General features: G+C 40.0%; 1 protein-coding gene across 5 annotated transcripts in view; it reads right to left on the bottom strand.

Annotated features, from left to right (window-relative positions):
* The window catches only part of TAB3 (TGF-beta activated kinase 1 (MAP3K7) binding protein 3), a 47,758-nt gene extending 35,231 nt beyond the window's left edge, over positions 1-12,527 (bottom strand). For 2 of the 5 annotated variants that reach the window (XM_055702013.1, XM_055702014.1), the window contains exon 1: positions 12,302-12,522. The gene's annotated coding sequence lies outside the window, so the exon portion shown is untranslated. Of the gene's footprint in view, positions 1-801; positions 883-12,301 lie in introns of all 5 variants that reach the window. The other 3 variants (XM_055702011.1, XR_008730888.1, XM_055702012.1) reach the window with 3 other exon arrangements.
* Between the last annotated feature and the right edge of the window lie 6,499 nt (positions 12,528-19,026).

Here is a 19,026-nt window from a genome sequence, read left to right as displayed (position 1 = left end):
TGAGGCCAGTAACTAACAAGACAAGTGTCTGCCCTAGACACAAGCAGCACAAAGTGACAGATTTGTACCTTTCAGAATAAAAAAAAAAGTTAAAAGTAAAAATGTTAAAATAACACTGTAATCTGATGCCTTGATTCTGAAATCATAGCGCAAGCAGTCACACTCTTTGCTTAACCAAACAGCCCAATGACTTCCTCAGATTTTTCACAAGCATTAAACAGAAACAAATCACAGCTCTAAGCACTTTCATGTCTTGGACTCAAGCATATGATTTGGGTTTTCTCTGTTTTTAGAGAAGAGGGACAGAGCTGAGAATCTTTGACATTTATACTACTGCTAAAGCACAAATCTTATTCAGAAGAGTATGTATTTTGGGTTTTGCGTCATTCTTCCCTTACAGAACAGAAAACAAAGCTACACTTCTGGACAATTAAACACTATTACTTTATTTTGAAACAGAATTCAAATCTACCTGAAAATTAGATATAAACATACTTCTAAAATGCATGAATATGCACATTTTAAGAATAATCCTGCTAAATAGGACTGTGTATTTAAAACTTATTTTTCAGTACCTGAATGGCCAGATGAGCTGAGCAATACTGTAACAGACCTGTTACATTAGACTACATACCACAGGCAGATTCTTTATTCCTTCCAATTGCTGGGGAAACATGCAAATTAAGCAGTCAGATATCTACTATAAGATGGCTAGTTCCTTTGATTCAGCATCAGGTTTAAAAAACAAAGATACTTTATCTTTTTAAAAAACCCTATAATACAAAGGTCAATGATTCTTACCTTAACAACTATTTCACATCACCAGTTTTCCATTATAGTAAACTAAATTCAGTACTGTTTAAATTCTGGGGGTTTTCTTGGCTAAAAAAAAAAAAAAAAAAAAAAAAAGAATGTAATATTTTTAAAACAGTATTTACCTGAGAACCACAATCACAAGAATCTTGTTACCAGATTTATATAGTAGTACAGCATTTTAGCAAACTTTTCCACCAGGTAGGATTACTAGGTTCCATTCAGGGTAGACACAAGACCTTGGACACTGGAGGCCCACTAGTTCACCATTATTGTCTACAGAGTTTAATCTATGGAGTTACTCTTAATTCAGCTACCTTATTACATATTTAGTCTCATTTTCAAGTTAATTGAAAATAAATTTCACACAAATTTGAACACTTCTAAAAAAAATGTTCGTTCAACTCTGTTCATAATTGCTCAAATATGGGATCTCTATCACTTCGGTAGTTTGTCAGGTTTCTACACTCAACCGCTCACTTTGATCAGAAGAGCAACTTTCTACATATTTGAAAAGTAAATTAACTGGACACAGACAAAATTATCTTCTAATGAGACGCTGCCTTTATAATAAACAAATTTACAAGTATATGTAAGAGTAAAGACATTATTTACTTAGTTATATATGCTCAATTCAACTGAACTGATTCCAGAACAGAGACTGCACATAAAGAAAAACATACATTTAAGGTACAAGTTCAAACACTGTAGTACTGACTATCTATTTATTTATGTCAAAGTATTCACATCTATACCAAACTTATCAATGATTGAACACCATCATGAAAGAATCATAACAAGCATGCTTAAATTGGACGAGGATTTTTAATTATTTATTGCAAAAAGCCACTTCTAAATTTCAAATTATTACTTTCAAATAGAAGCTGAAGAATTAAATGAAACCTCATTACTAGAATTCAAAATGACATGTTCCCAATTTACAGAATTGTTCATACAACTGCTTTTACCTAAATAAAATTGCACTTGCAAATGTATTTTACATTTCAACTCAGGTTTTAAATTACTAGTGTAAAACAAGTATGTCTCTTTAGAGAAGACTATATAATAGAATATACATAACCTAGGCTAGGCTGGAGGTCAGGAGAAAGACTGAACTTACTAGTAAATTCTGTAATATTAGAACTTCTGATTAAGGTGGTATTAAATGTTATTTCCAGAAAAAAAAACAGGCAGAAGAAATCTTTAAACATCACAAGCACAAAATAATTCAGAGAAGGAAAAAAAACCAACCACCACATTAAAAATTACAACATAACTATACCCAAATATCAAACTTCTTATAAATTTTTTAACAGTGAGCCTGGGCTGCAGTCTACTTCCCTTCTATGCAGATACACAGAAATATGTAGTTACAAGGCAAAAGAAATATAGAACATCCAAATCCATCCATTTTTTCTCCGACATATGTTGTAACAACTGAAAACACCAAACAAACAATAGTAATAGCGAAAAAAAAGAAAAGGGGTTTGCTGATGTTGTTGAACTCTGAAAAACACTGAAAATTGAAACAAGTAAGCATTAGGCACAAAAATCCCTTAACTTCAGGAAATCAGTTTTGGAGGGAAAAAACCCCCTCTTTATCCAGGGCAGTATTTATCAGTATAAAATGCTCAGCTATACAGAACAAACTATGGGTGTTTCCACAAGAAAAAATTATCACATAGGAAGTCTCATCTGACTCTTTCATAATCACTTCAAACCAGCAAAAATACAGTAAATCTGAAAAAAGAATTTGCTTCTCCTTTCCTTTGAATGCTTGCTCCTCCCAATGCACTAGCACAAATGTTTAGGGACCGAATGGCAAACTGAACACTACTGAAGCTAAACTTTGATTTACAAACTCTAAATACTAGCTCAGTCTGGATCAGCTCCTTGATTCACCTCAAAACCCCATGAAACCTTGTGCTGTAATCAGATACACAACATTGAGACATAAGCTGGCCACCAGAGGCGAGAGACAGAAATGTTAGATCAAAATGTCATGATGAGATCTCATCAGGAAGATCTCAAAAGCAGACTCTCCCTTCAGGTAAGACAGAAGTGGCTATTACAAATTAAGACTATGCCATTATAAAAGCACTTCAAGTTTGATGTCATTTAGCATATTTCCTTCTGGGACACGCAGGCACCTCACAGTTGCAACCAACCATGCAACCAATAGTTCTGGTTGCAACCAACGTTATCTGGTCGGTGATACCTAATGTTTTAGACATTGAAGAAAAACAGGTGACATTTCTGGAAGTCTTCTTTTCAAGATCAAATGATAAAACAATCAGTATCCCTGTGAAATCCAAATGATCTACATTCAAGCAAGCCAGGAACCTAAATCCTGGAGAACGACTGATTGTTCCCAACTTCCCTGAAAACCTTCCTGATTCTTCATATTCTTTTTTATTTGGAAGAATTACAAAGAGTTCTTAGCCTTGATCACAGGAAAAACAAAGCTATGGGTCCAAATGACCCAAATAACAGGGCAAACAATGCGAAATACCTATACTGTGCTTGAATAATGCTAGTATTTTAATATGAGAAGCATAGAAATTATATGAATTTAATCTGGTGTCACGAAAGAATTAAAACAAACACCTAAAAAGAAGTCTGCAATCCTCACAGATCCCTCCTGAAAAGTTATTCAGCAGAATGTTTTACAATTACATTAATATATTCAGGAGTTATTCATCTTAGAATATCTGTGACTCACTTCATAAAACTAACACAAATTACATGTACTCAAATACATGCATAATAACGGCCTATAATTCAATCTTGAGGTTTACACCTTAGTCAACTCATTTAATGTTTAAGCATTTTTTTCATAGCTAGCAATGTAACTAACCATTAAAGTACCCCTAGTTAAATACTGTTTAATACAAATGCAATACAACTATTTTACTGCTTTTTATGAACACACTCCTGAAATAACCACAATACTTTCTGAATATTGCAAAAAATCTAGCAATTTTTTAGAGTACCTATCTAATGGATAGTCTTTCTAGTAGCATTCTGTCATGCTATACATACTACCAGGTAAACAAGCAACTTAAGATGCCCATACTACATAACAGGGGATCATTGCTACTCACGAACAAATAATCCGAAACATCGAGTTCTTCTAATTGTTTGACATTTCTCCTAGTTTGGTAAAAAAATTAAATTTTACAATTATGTAACATGTTTACATAATTCACAAATTTCACTATACAAAGAAATAGCTTGCCCTACAAGTATACCATACACTTGCTGCAAAACCAAAACAAACTCCCAAAAAAACCAAAGTGCAGTAGAAAAAAAACCAAACAAGCAGACAAAAGAAAGGCTTAAGCAAGTCCAAATGCATTCCCCCTAAACATGTAGAGTTTTCATTTTTTGAACAGACTAAATAGCCTGTACCATAAATAGTTTCATTTAAAAATTAGTGCGGCTTGCATAAGCACATGGCAGTCATCTTAACCGTTTTTACTGATGGTAATTCAACCAACAGTGACACAAGAAGTATATAAACATGTTCCACTCAGAAAGCAGCATTTAGAGTCTAATTCAAAATATCAGTAGCTTTTACTGTAATCTACTACTAAAAAGTTTAAACTCAAATATTCTACAAATGGACAAGTGGATACAGTAAACTAATGATTATAGGCAGGCAAATTTATTCAGAGTAGCCCCAAAGCAGAAATTTGCCACTGTCATGAGACCAAAACTTTTACTGTGAGACACGTTTGTACTTTCTTCAATCTGTGTTCTATCACATAATAAAAACATAACAAAAAGAGATACTAAAATGTTATGTCATGACTACTTTTTTCCCTCATGAATGAAAGACTATGAATCAAAGAAAAATACTAAAACCTTCTCTCTTTTTTTTTTTTCCCCCCGCCTCTTTTTTTGGCTCTCTAAGTATTTATGAAACCCTTACCTTTTGGACCTTTCAAAACCCAAAAGACACTAAAAGAACTTTTTAGACTTCTTTTACAGAAAGATGGACTAAACAATGATTATGATGTAGATTTTAACAAGGAAGAAGGAGGGGTGGGGGACAAGACAGAAGGGGAAAAGACTGGGGTTTTTTCTTGTTTGGTTTTGTGGGCTTTTTTTAACTGAATTCAGAGAAGAATAGAGCCGAACAGCTTTTGAAATTTTCCTGCCAGTTCCCTAACACCACTTCCCTTTCATCCAGTTCTTAAGAGATATCAAGTCTGTGAACAACAATCCACACGGGGACTGCTTCAGTGAGTCCAAGACTGGCAATAAAAAGCTCTGTCCACCTTCCTCAACCACCAGAAGAGTAAGCAGAATGATCTTCTCTTTGTGAAGATATGGATTCCTTAAAAGGTGAGAGAAGTAGGAGCTCTCCCCTCCCCTTTTCTGTTGTTTCTAGGAGGGGAATTCTCTATCAGACTGGAAACACCAGTCCACTAATGCTGTGTTTTGACCTCTTACTAAGCAGATGTACATGAGAACAAAGTGCATCAGGACTTCTGAAAATCAGAAGTCCAGAACTGGACTGTACAAATAGGAAACAAACAACACACGCCTCCGTGCCCTGATGACATCTTGGTAACATACGCTCTTAGGAGACCTGTCATATATTTTTGCTACAACTTTTGCAGAAAGTGGTCTCAGTTAGGGAAAAGCAGCTTTCAAGTGACTGGGTGTTGCTCCAGAAACAGAAGTCCTGTTCATCACAGTACCAGCAATGTCTGTGTTGTTGGTACTAGCACCTCACTGAGTAACAATAGGAAAGATCAGTGAAGATCCCTCAATGTCCACATTACTATAGGAAGCTGTCAACCAGTTAATGGTACTAAAAATATCAAGACCTCCTGTACAGAGTTGCTGAGAGCAATTTTCCTGTTTGTCTTTGAAAAAACTTAAAGCTGTCCTCTACAGAAGCCACTAATTCATCTCCTTCTCATAGACCCCTGCTTCCTAGATGAATGAACTCTATTTCAACACTTGCGTGAGTTTTTTACTTTTTTTAAAATATAGTAGATAATTTCTGAAGACAGATTGAAAAAGCTGATCTTATTTCAGTCTCTCTTAGGCCTAAGGCTACCTTCAGCCTCATTTACCTCAACTCCCGAATCTGGAAAAGGACTGGCAGGTAGGACATTTACTTGACTTGGAACTTTCTCTAAAGCAAAAACATTTACTGTATCTAGAGAAAGGGCTTCAAAAGCAGAGGCAGATTTCATTTAAGGGGGTCTACATTCTGCCATTTATAAACTTAACTCTGCTGCAACAGATACCGTAGAAACTGCTTTCCCTTTCTCTTCCTTTAAACTGGATATTCCAAGTAAACAATAGTAAAAGAATATATTTACTACAGAAAGTGCTAATAAGCTCAAACCAACACAGAAGGAAACTGGATGTGAACAGGGACTTACCTCACAGTCACCACCTGCTACTGAAACCAGTACACATTGAAGGCTAACATCTTCAGTATAAAAGCAAGAGAAAGTACAAAACTGTATACATCATCCTGCACAATTATTCAAAAAGCTCATAACACATGAAGCATTTTCAGACCAACAGTGAGATCTGTTTTGAAACACCTCTATAAAACATTGATGCTCATGAAAGAAGGAACACCAAACAAGGTTTTATAACCACATTTTCAAAATGCTGTCCTAACAGCAGGAAACCAGGCAGAGATCCGAACTAAAGTAACTCTTACCCCATGGTATCCATTTGAAACTTACAAATGAATTGCAAAACCCATGCTCATCTAAAAAAGCACTGACAAATATGTCTCTTTCTGAACACAATTTCATATGAGTGTTCTGAGTTCAGTTACACTTACTCAGCAATTCCAAGATTATTCAAGTCACATCTGTACACTACCAGATCACCTAGCAACTAAAACCTGATTTGTACCAGAAAAGGGCATATAGTGGCATTTCAGCAGAACTACCCAGAAAATAATAGTTTTTACCACCTTCAGGTCAGCGCTAAGAAGAAAAATGGTACTTGATGTAGAAAAGCTTGCTAGTAGAAATTTATCCTAATAACATTTTTTGATCAAGTATGAAGCAACTGAGTGAAATTGTGCCAAATTAACACTTTGCCTTATCTGGACATGCAATTTCTGATCTGACATCAACAGGATTACAATGAAAATTACTATTCCGTCAAGATAATCTTAAGAATTTAATGAAATAAGGGCAGCAGATACATTTCAACAGCAATACTCTACAAAAGACCTAGCACCTGTCTTACTACTTCTGCAAGCTGATCTTCAAGAACATCAACATGAAACCCAAGTTCTACATTTCCTTCATAACTTGCACAATGTCCAGGTAAAAAAAAACACTCTACCACCACCATCAAACCCAAACCCAACAACCAACCAAAACCCAACAACCCCCTCTACTTGCTCTGAACTGTTATTGATCCCATGCCCAATGCCAAAACCCAAAGAAAACAAGACCATTACTCTTTCAAGTGTTAGGAATAAATGTCCACAGCTTGAGTCAAGCCAAAGTACATAAAGCTCCCACAGAACAATAAGAATTATACTTCAAGGTTTATACCAATGTAACAATTGCTATGACATACATAGAACAAAACAAGCCTTTCACCAGCTGTATTCAGGAAGTTGTGACATTGTAAACCAGTACAAATTGTTCAAACAGATGTGACTTCAGGACAAATTACCTTAGAGCATAACCAAGGAAGGGAAAGCTGCAGTGAGATTAAAATACTAGCACTGCTGTGGTTCTTGTTATTGAATCTGATAAACAATCAAGGCATCCAATTTTTTTTCTGCCACAACATCCAAGAAAATACTGACAGTATCATTTTTTTTCTAAAAGTATCCCTAGAACAACCATGATTTCACAGAAATTGATCCACTTTTCAAATTAATATACATTTTGTGGATATGCAATTTGATTTGAAAACATACTGCATCTAGAACATGACTGATTTAACATAATCTGATGAAAGGTGTTTTTAAGAAAACATTCTTAATTATCCACCAGCAAGCCCACATGCAGGTAGGTAAACATCTATAATTAAGCTCTGACAATCAGGTTGCTGAATACTATTATAGCAGAAGGACCTTTATCTCTATTCTTTGTTCTTTATCTTCACTCTGCTTACAAAGCCACCCTGCTTTATACAACCCTCTGAAAAGAGCAAAGGGTGAACTAGTTTTCCTTACAATAGAGCTAGGTTAGGAAGAAACCTGGTAATGCACTGAAGATGTTTTTAAAACACCACTACTTTAAATTCAGGCCCTGAATAAAACAAACCCCACCTGGAATTCAAGAACTAATGCTTATTGAGAACACAAAGCTGTATATAACCTTACAAAGATTTTCCACTTTTATACTGTAGTGCTATGCTGGCTGTTATGAAAGAGTACTTGAAGAACATTCAATGTAGTAATCAATGGGGTGTAAGAATACTGAAATGTTAATTCCAGTCTGGCATTAAGCTGAGACACACACAGAGTGTGATCTATCTAGCATAATTAATCTTCAAAAAGAGAAAAAGAACAAGAAAAAAACCAACCATTAAGAACTTGCTGCCCATCTTGATCAGTCTGGTTTATTAGTGGTATTGTAACTTTGTTTCACCGTCTTGTAACATACTGAATTTTGCCAGATGTATTTCAGCTTCTCATGTTGATAAAAAGGTATTAGTGATGTTTTTTCTGGTAGTTGTGCACATGAGTCTCCTGGATACTAATACCACAGTGCCACCTTTTCAGCACTGACTGACACACCACCAAAGTCACTGACCAATTATCCACCTCATACAGAGCAAGAGATACTCGGAACGGATACTCAGTACCACAGAACCATCTGCACTTTCAGGTCAGATTTACATCATTTGTCTGAAGCTGCAGAGACAAATTTGCATAGTATTACTAGCATATGCACAAATTGAAAGCCTTTCAAAGGACAACTTCGATACTTCAAGGTTTGGCAGAGTACAAGAACCTATTCTAGAATGTTTTCAACCAACACCTTCAACATTTGCATACATGAGTCTAAACAAGTATTTCAAAACTCTCATCCTTCCATTTAGAAAGAATGCTCCACACATGTGAATTGGCACCATGACATCACCACACATTCAATCTCAACAAGACGATTCCTGGTCTTTCACAAGAACATGACAGCTGATATCACCCTTCAGACAACATTTTAGTCTACTGTGCCCATAAAGAAAAAACATTTTACAGAAAATGTACATTATATAGATAACTGAAGGAGAGCTCCAACTTGCAAAAAGGGCCAAATAATACCAGAAACGTTTGGCAGGGATTTGAAAGTAATATCCTAATATCAGTTTATTGCACTGGGCAGCACCACCAACTTCCAGTTTAGCTTTATTTTTCTGTTTCAGTGAAGACAGTAATAGGGACAGGAAAAAATATTGCAAAACCACAAGTCACATATTTCTACCTTGTAACTTAAAAACACTTGCAGTTAAAAGTAGTCCAAAACGTGCTTACGAAAAAGTTTGAGGCTTTGCATAAACTCTCTCTTAGTTTCAGTCTCCATTTGTCACCTGCCTTTTAAATGTACCATGTAACAAAAATAACTTTTTCACTGCAAATACCTTTACTTCCATTCATGTGGGCAACATAGGTACACACACACCAGGCACTGCACCTACTTCAGCTCACAGCAGTGGAAAGAGCAGTCTACAGACACTCCTAGAACAAAATGTCATACTATAGTTGAGTTGAATGACTACACATACATGAGAGACTTGACATTATCCAAACTTTATTAGATTTGATAATTTACTTAATGTTTGGATCATCGCTAAAATATTTTTTGCGTTAAAGAAGTAAATCAAAGCCTTTTGCTTGTATTGTTAGCAATTTTGCTACAACATTGCCACTGTAAAAGTAAAAAGCTGAATTACCATTCCACTTGAAGATACAGCTCTTTGAAAAATAATAAATACGCAACTTAAGAAGATGTTTTATTGAGTTATGTATTGCAGTACATAAAAAAACCTAACTCTGACCCTAACCAAGAATACTTCTGCAGGTCATACTTTCAGGCTACTTATGCTATTTAAAAAAACATACAAAATGAATCATCACAGGTTTAAAGTCAGGAGAAGGTATCTACAGACCAGTGCAACCAAAAACTTAACTTCATTTAAGTACTACATGATTTTTGAGGGGGGACAGAAACAGGCAAGCTAGTACCAGATAACCTTAAGAATCACATTAATGTATTCTCTTGGATGACATGAAAGAAACCCTTTACCACTAGGTTTAACATTTACCATTACTCCTTTACAACTCAGTGGACAGACATCAGCACAGAAATACCACCAAAGTTGGGTGGAAAAGAGGACACACTTTCACAACACCTATTCAACCCATCTTGTCTTCATCAAGATAACAACTAATGGAAGGAAAAAGGAGCCTAGATGAGATCCAGGAAACAACAAGAGAGTGGACACAGAACTCACAATACCCTCTTTACATTTAACTGTAATCACTTACGCTAAAGGTTATACCCAAGCCAGATAAAAATACATCATAAAAGTATAGTTTCAAAATAAGCATCAATCACACCCAACTCACTGTACCTAAACGATTTAAGGTTAAAGGCAGACTTAAATGCTGTCTTTATTATCCTTTACTAATGCGTGTAAAATGTGATACGTTAATAATTTTATGGATGAACTGAGACAGTCTATGTATACATTAATAGAGGCTGTTACGGCATTTTTCAGATTGCTGTTATCAACTGACACCCTTCACAAGACAGGACAAAGGGCAGGCTTTAACAAATGTTGTGAAATACTTTATTTTTAAGAAGCCTGTTCCTCTCTCAGTACTAAGAGGAAATGAATTTAACATTTCTTCTTTTTAAATGAAATATGTTAACTGAAAATATACTTGAGAAGGGGCAGAAGAAAGTACTGCTCTTCTCACACATCTGGGAAAACAAAGCTATCAGAACAGACACTGACCTTCAACCATGCAGGCTTTACCTGTAAGTTTTAGGAGTTCTTTGATACTAAGCCCTCTGAAATCAGAACTGGCCAAGTGGACCTACTACAGAACATAAGCCTATAAACAACTACGACTCAATTTTATGACAGTGAACACCAGCACTAAAAATAACAGATGCCTATCAATACATCAGCAGAACTGGGTTGACCTATCCACTCTCAGTATTTATTTAGAATGGATGAAGAGAGAGAAAGGAAAGCTACCCTACAACATTAAGCTGAAAAATCTTGAAATGTAATTATAAAAGCATTACAAATAGCCATCTTTTTAGCCAGTTGTTTATTTAGCTAATATTTACTGTATTCATCAGCTATAAAGATATTAACAGACTACCAACAGCATCTTCACATTAGTTACCACTGAAACCTTCTAAGACAGTTTAAGCATATTTGCCTGAACGTAGTGTCTTGCTCAAAGTTTTTCAATTAACTTCCAGTGTGGCATACCTGGGACATTCCATTTTTTTGGTTACAGGGATTTCCTAGCAAACTCCAAAATATAGTTAGTGTCAAGCCATGTAAGCAATTGCTTTCATCTCCCTGCTTTCTCCTTGCTAAAGCAAGGGAAAGAGCAGCCAACATCACGTTACACATCATGTTTGAATGAGGGGAAAACACACCAACTGCATAGTCAAATGCTAACACTGGAACAGTATCAAACCATAAATAAGAGTAGCAGCCTTCCACCATATTCACCGACATCAAAAAACAAACCAAAAGAAAATCCGAGCTGTTCTTGCCGGCAGCCAACACAAGCAATCGGTAAGATCTCAAACCTGACCCGAAGACAAGACTCTGGCCAGAGCACAACTAAGGCCTCGCTACCTTTGGGGGCCTTCTATCTCCAGAGCCAAGCCACAACAGCAGCAGCATCATACTGCAGACAACACGTCAAAGAGGCAGCGGCAGCTCTTTCACCTGTGAAATTATTTGCTGCTTTTATTTTTCACACAGCAAGGGCAGCATCTGTGGCCCAGCAGACACCGCAGCCGCTGCCGATCGGCTGCCCGCACGGGATCCCCGGGCAGCCAACCCGCCCCCCTCTCCCGAAGGGCTCCAGAAACAAACCCCAAAGTTTTCTCCGCTCGGTGCGTGGGAGTGCGGCAGCAAAACAAGCGGCAGGATCAACACGGGCACCCTCCCGTCACCGCACCCCCGCCCCCGCGCAGCCCGCGCCCGGCGGAGCCCCCCGCCCCGCTCCCGGGGCAGCCCGTCTCCCCCCGCCCCGCCGACGGGGCGGCCGCCGGCTCCAGCCCGCTCCCACCCCGCCTCTCCCTCGGCCGGGGGGGTTAGGGGTCACCCCAACGGGGCTGGGGGGGGGCACGGAGGTGTCACCCCCCTACTCCGCCCTGAGCCTCCCTCCCTGACTGGGCGCCCCCGGCAGCGGGGCAGCCCTGCCCGCCCCCGAATACCTCCCCCTCGCCCGTGTCCCCGTCCCGTCCCCCCTCCCCCGCCCCGGGGCCTGCCCCCTCACCGTGCTGCGCTGGGGGCTCGGCTTCAGCGGCGGCGGCTGCATGCCCACCCGCCCGCCCGCCCGGCCCCTCGCCTCTGCCCCGGGCCTCCGGGACGGCGACCGTACCGGGGGAGGGGGGGGCGGGGGGGGACACACGGGAGGCGCCCCGCGCGGGCCCCCCCGCTCCTCCTGGGCACAAACCGGTTGGGGGGGAGGAGAGGGGAGAGAGGCGCGTGCCCCCCCCGGTGAGGGCGCGCGGAGGCGGGGGGGGAGGCGTTCGCCGGGCGGCACCGGCTTTCCGCGAGAGGGGAGGGGGGAGAGGGGGAGGGGGCCCGGAGCGCGCCGCGCGGCCGGGAAGCGCTTCCGGGATAGGCGGGACGCGCCGCACGCTCAGTGCGGGGCGCTGAGGCCGCCGGGCGCGCGGCGGGGGGAGGGGCCCGGCCTGCGCCGACCAGGCTCCGACATGGCGCGGCCCGCGCGCCGGCCGCCCCCACACCCTCGCGAGATTTGGCGGCGCGGCGCGGGGCGGGGCGGGGGTTTGAACGCGCGCGGTAGCGGACCGTAGCGGGGACAGTGCGGGCGGGCGGGCGGGCGCTCGGCCGGGGGACCCCTTGTATCCCCGTCCCCCACGGCGTCCCGGGGCCTCTGGGGGCCGCGAGGCCTGGCTGCCGGCCCCGGGGGCTGGTGAGGGCGCTGCCAGCCGTGTGTGGCGCACGATCGGCGCGGCAGAGGGGGCAGAGGGGTCCGTGGCAGAGGGGTGCGGCGCAGCCTGGCGGGGACGGAGGAGACGTCGGGCTGCCGGGCCGGCACCCGCGGCCCCGGAGCCGGAGGCAGCGGGCGGGCGGGAGGGGGCAGCCCTGAGGGTGAGGGCTTCTTGCCCTGGGCAGGTTAGGTGCTTTCCCCGAGCATGGGTAGGTGCTTAGCGAAACTTGGGCGTTATATATTCTGGATATTGACAGCAACAGTAAGGTGTGTGGAAGCAAAGTTCACAGCACAGTTCTTAACTTGAGCAGAAGGGGATCACTACCGGCATAAAAATGCCCATGTGCTGCGCTCCTGCCCGAAGCTGTCATCGCCCTGTGCCGTTATAAGCAGTGGTTTTGTGTCCTTTGCTTGCAGGACAGGCTTCAGGCAGTTGTAATGATACAGATTGATCCAATGTGGACTTTTCATTGACGTCATCAGAGGCTGTGATCTTCCCGTTGAGGCAGAGCCTTGCAGACGGTTTAGTGGGTGTACACTGATTTTTCATCCACAGGCTGGGCCTTAGTTTGAGATTGTGTTCTTCTGTTTGAATGCTGGTGTAAGCTGGTCTAAAGCATCTCCTCCCAAGTAAAGACCATGATTTGTATTTTGGGGTGTGTGTGTGGGGATGTGTGTGTTCAAATACTATTTTTTTTTTCTAGCTAGCATCTGTCTTGCGTAGATTTTTTTTTCTTCTTCTTCTTACTTACTGGTCTTCATCAGAGCCACAGAAACACTATTGCACTGAAATTAATCAAAGCAGATGCAGAGTTCCTCTAATGACCTTCTATCTCTGGTAGAGAGCTGGGAGGTGCAGGCATGAAGGGGTGAAAAGAGGGGGCATGTATCTTGTAGTGCCATTACTGACTCATCCATGTTATCTTCTGTATGCGGAGGCCTTGGCTCCTGTGTCAGAAGTTGCATGAAGTTAATTAAGGAATTCCTGTATTCCAATCCCTGTATTGGAAACAAGCCAAACCTGACTGACATTTCTGGAGAGGCAAGATGCAAAACCAGAAGTAAACAGGATCTTGCTGCATCAATGCTGTTTTCTAACAGAGACTGATTCTTATCCTGTGATTGGAATTAATATCAAGATGCCAAATACACATTCCTCAGAAAAAATCCATAATTTCCAAATACAACAAGTGTGTGCTTTTGGACCCAATGAATAGTTCCAGTAGCTCTATCTAGTCTCCCACTTTCTTAAAACATAAGGAACAGCCCTTTTTGTATAGTTGTTGATCCTTATGCACATGAGAGTCTCTGTGCTGTGCCCTGAATTACACATACTGGCCCTGGCTTGTTCAGCATTTTTTATGATGTCTAGCTACTATCTTCATTCATTCTGTCATTTGTTGCTTCCAGATCTTTCAAATCAACATCCGAGTCAAACCTTTCCCTCTACTGTTTCTCACTGTCTCTTGGTAAACTCCCTGTACTACAACTCCAGCATGTCTCAGCTAACCAGTGTAGTACATTCATCATACAAGTGAGCTCCATGGCTCCATCTCAGCTTGGCAGCAACCAATCCTTTATCTTTGTTTGGAAATGATGCTTTTCCTCTGCAATGACTGCCATGGTGGACTGTCATCTAGCAATTGGTTGATTTATATGCACCCATCCCACTTTCAAAGCAGGAGTGTTCTAACAGAAATTGCAGAGACTTTGTATTTTTCATCTGCCCGTAGCTAGTCATAGGTTTGAGAGCAGGATTATGCTACTGGCAAATTAATCAGTCTTGAAACTTCACAATTAATCATAGCAAAGCCAGTGCTCTGTTCAAGAATTTAGAAAAAATATCCTTATAGGTATTAGGTGCCTGATTACCCCAGAAATCAAAGATTGTATATGTTTTAACTTTGCTGAAGAAGTCTATGAAAGGAGTTCATTTTATTGCTCATTCAGTTATTTTGTCTCCTCTTACCCATATGACAGCTACAGCAATTGATTATATGGAAAAGTAGTATTAGGATTTAATGTATTTTTAGCTGCTTCTAATGGGTTTTAGCAGCTGGAAACCAGGAGAGCTGGCACTGAGTAATCAGGGCAGTTCTTAGACAGCTGTGTGAGGAACCAGTGTATCAAGGCTCTGAAATACATCACTATTTTCTGTATTTTAAAAAATGCAATATATGCAATGAAAAATTTGAAAACTAGCCCTCAATACTTGCAGCTCAGACAGTAACTTAAAGTAGAATCGTATTCATTGTTAAATCCCATTCTGTAATAACTTCTAGATGAAAATGCCCCTGGGTTTTGTGTGATCTTTTTTTCCCCCTAATTTAATGTTTATGGCAGTTATTACTACCCATCTTTGAAAGGCCTCAGGTTGGGATTGAAATTCCCGGCTACATTCATTTTTAGGCAGAAAAAAATGTACTTTTTTCTGCTCCCCTTTTCGCTTTGTGAACAGCAACCTAAGAGACCCATTTTCCTGTTTTGGAAGAACACAATTTTCTGCATGTTTGTGCCTAAGAACTGCAGCCAGAAAAGTATCTTGATAAAACAACCCTCTAGTATTCCACATGTTTTCTGTCTGAATAGTTCCTATACTGAGCTGGTTCCATTTACCAATCAAAACCATAACTTTTCAATGTAAGCACTATAAACTGAGTCTTGATTCTAAAAAGTCAAAACTGAGTTCTTTCTCTTTGTTACACTGTGGTCAGCAATGTGTGTCTTGTCACTGAAATATGCCTAGTGGTTTTATTTGGTGATGCATAAAGTAGAACTCAGTGTGCATCCATTGGTCACAGATTCCGTTACAAAAAATAGTAACATTTTTTTGGTCTTTGTGTACTTAAAGTAATGAGCATCATTATCAAAAAGCCAGGAATGTGTGTCTAGAGTAAGGAAATACCATTTTTTCATATCATTTTCTATATGAAAGGAAATTAACCTGGGATGAAGTCTAAGCAGAGTCATCTATAGGCCTGTAGTAATATCTTGTGTTAGCATGAGATCCTGCTGACTCCTGTGATAGTCTACTTGTGTCAAGAAGTTGCAGACTTAAGGATCTAAGCAGAGTTATTTAGATGGAAGCCTATAGAACCAGAGCTCACAGTGAAGGATATCTTTTTCTATAACAACTTTAATTCTGCCTATAGGATTTAGTCCTGATATGTCAGTTTGAAATTCTCAAATTGTCCAGCTATTCTGTAATAAATCCTGTGTCATGGGTTTATGAGAACACCTCAATTCTCTGTCTTTAATTACATTTTAAGGAATGTATCCTTGGCCTTTCCTCATGTGAAGGTGAATTCTGTGCCCTGAAAAACAATTTCTAGAGCACAATTCATCTACTAGATTCCAAATTTAGTCAAAATGTTTTGGACCTATGCATCACCCTTTGTAGTTTTCCTTTTGCAGTAAAGCGGTTTTGACTCTACTTAGGTACCCTAAGTATTTTTCCATTTCAAACTGGTGTCAGCCACATGACTCTGAGAGAATAGTATAAAATGTTTATTGTTTTAATAGGGATCACAGATCAACTAGTTGAGGTAAAAATGAAGACATCTTGGAACTTACGAGTATGCACAAGTTGAGAAGTGAAGATAAATCTCTGAGAAAATGGAAAAGATTCCTGAGAGCACTCAAAAAATATTACTACTTTGTCCTAAGATGGAATCTCTTCTACCTTATGAAGTGTAGATCTAAGCAACTGTCAGTGGTTACATCCTCTGAAGGGCTACCTAACACAGTTTGGGGAACCTGTTGGTTATGTACAAGTGTACATAATTATGTACATGGTGCCCGGTAAATGAGAAGGTGGTATCCCTCACTATTAGTTGTTCTGTGTCTGGTGTTCTCCACTTCAGAAGTACAACACTATGATCACATCTGTATACACCAGAATGTTTTCAAGGTGTGCCTTTGTGTTCTCAAGTTCTGGGAGTGAGCTGAGTAAGCAGGGACAGAACTCGGCTGCTGCTTTTGTCTTTTGACAAAGTACGATGCAGACACTGGGAAGAGCAGCAGAGCTCACGCCAGCATGCACTGTTTAGTTGGCTTTCACTCTCCTTGAACAAAAGCTATGGAGCAGTCCCCATTTTTCTGTTTGCAATTTCCATAGCTGTTTGCCGCTTTACAAATTTCTAGCCTGTGACTTGGAAGAACTAGATGCTACATGTAAGAAATACAGGTCTCTATAAGCATGCTTAAAAACTTATGAAAAGTTTCAAGTGTTCCTTTGCAGAGTCTTAACTGCTGCAGGCCTGGCATAGTCATTGTCACTAGAGCTACATGGTGCTGAAAGACTGATGAAACAAATCAGTAATAACATATACAGTAGGTGTCATGGCATGTTTTCTGAATTTTTGAGTAGGATATGTAGTGTGAGAGAAGTGAGAAGATATGCTTGCATGTATGCCTTTATGCATTTTTGTTGTTAGGATTCAAAGGCTTTAATAATACAACTCAAGGAAGATTTGTGATTTTATTCTTTTTTCTAAAGCAACATGAAGACCATATTAATATTTTGGATTTATATATATATTAAAAAAAATATATAATTTATATAATTCAATATATATAATTGATTCATGTGGGGGCAATTTTCATTACAAGTAACTTTGATGCTCTGGTCAATTCCAGTTTCTAAATACCCAGAGTTTCCCTGTGGTAGCAGGAATTTAAATTAATGACGTCATTTGCTCCTTCTGTGCCAGTGCTATTGTGTGGGACTACTGTACTCTATAAAATTAGCTGTAGTTTTTAATCTTAGGTGTGGCTGTACTTCCGCAGTGGACACAATGACTGTGGTGTAAATCCATTTTACTGTTTACAACCTCATGTGTTACATAGCTATACCTAGATTGGTAGGTTATTTGTAAAATTGCTTTTTAAGGGTTTAAAAATTCTTAGGGATGAAAAGGATACATTTATAAGTTATCATGATAGAAGATCACATGTGCTTTTCTTAACTTCGGATGATTTGGTGTTTTGCAATCCATTCAAGATGACAGTAATTTTTTTGTCATGATTCCTGTAATCAGATCTGTTAGTATCAGGGTGGTATTTCCAGTTCCCAGATTTTTCACTGAGGTGTGACATTTGAAAGGGAGATAGTACTTCTGAATTGTACTGGCTGCTTCTCTAAACTCAGCATCACATACCATCAGTGGCCCAGTCATTGCTCAGTGTCAGCTTATCCTGTGAACAGGAATACAGGCAGATAGCAGATTACCACATCATATTAGATATGGTTGCTGGTAAAAGCAGTCGGAATGATTGGTCGAAACACCCCAATCTGTAGAAATGAAATACACAGCCTTATGGGAATGCATAAGAATTCTGTGCAACATATAGAAAGCACTGCTGCCCGAGGATCACATGTTTCTTACTTTCTTTCTTGCTTTCCTACTCACATCTGTTGAGTAAGAGAGACATAAAGGGTGTTAGAGCTGTGTGGGTTGTTCCAGAGGGGAGGAGCATGTGTTTTTACCGTGATGCAAATGCTTCCTTTTGATACCTCTTGTTACATTCCTGGAAAGATACACAAGTATAATGGAAAATTATTTTCAAGCCATACTCTGTAATACTGCAGAAAGTTGCAACCGCGCTGCAGGGTACAAATAAAACACAAATACTTAAATTATATTTGGGAGGTTTCCTACTCATTAACTACAACACAACAGATCTCATTCTGTGATCGCTTGGATTGTATTTTACAGCCTACTATGGAATATTTACTTTCAGCCCTACTAAAATATTTTGGGACAGCAGTAAGACTGCTTTAGAAGGGCATAAGATATGCAGAAAACACTGTTAGCATTCAGTCTATTGAGCTAGCACTTACAGATAGATAGCTGGATAGATACGCAGGGTTTTCTGCAGGTTTGTACAGTCAGTGATGAAGTGTGTGCTGCTGAGTCTGTATTACTCCTGTTGCTGTTTCTAGCTGGACAAAAGTTAGCATGAGCATGCTCAGCTACACTACAACCAACTCTTGTTGCGGAGACGTTTGCACAGGGGCTGTGGTGGTGTCATCGTACATAGCC

Source organism: Falco cherrug, chromosome 2, assembly GCF_023634085.1.
Source record: "Falco cherrug isolate bFalChe1 chromosome 2, bFalChe1.pri, whole genome shotgun sequence".
Taxonomy (NCBI): Eukaryota; Metazoa; Chordata; class Aves; order Falconiformes; family Falconidae; genus Falco; species Falco cherrug.
The sequence above is the reverse complement of the archived record's forward strand: the minus strand, read 5'-3'. Positions and strand labels throughout refer to the sequence as shown.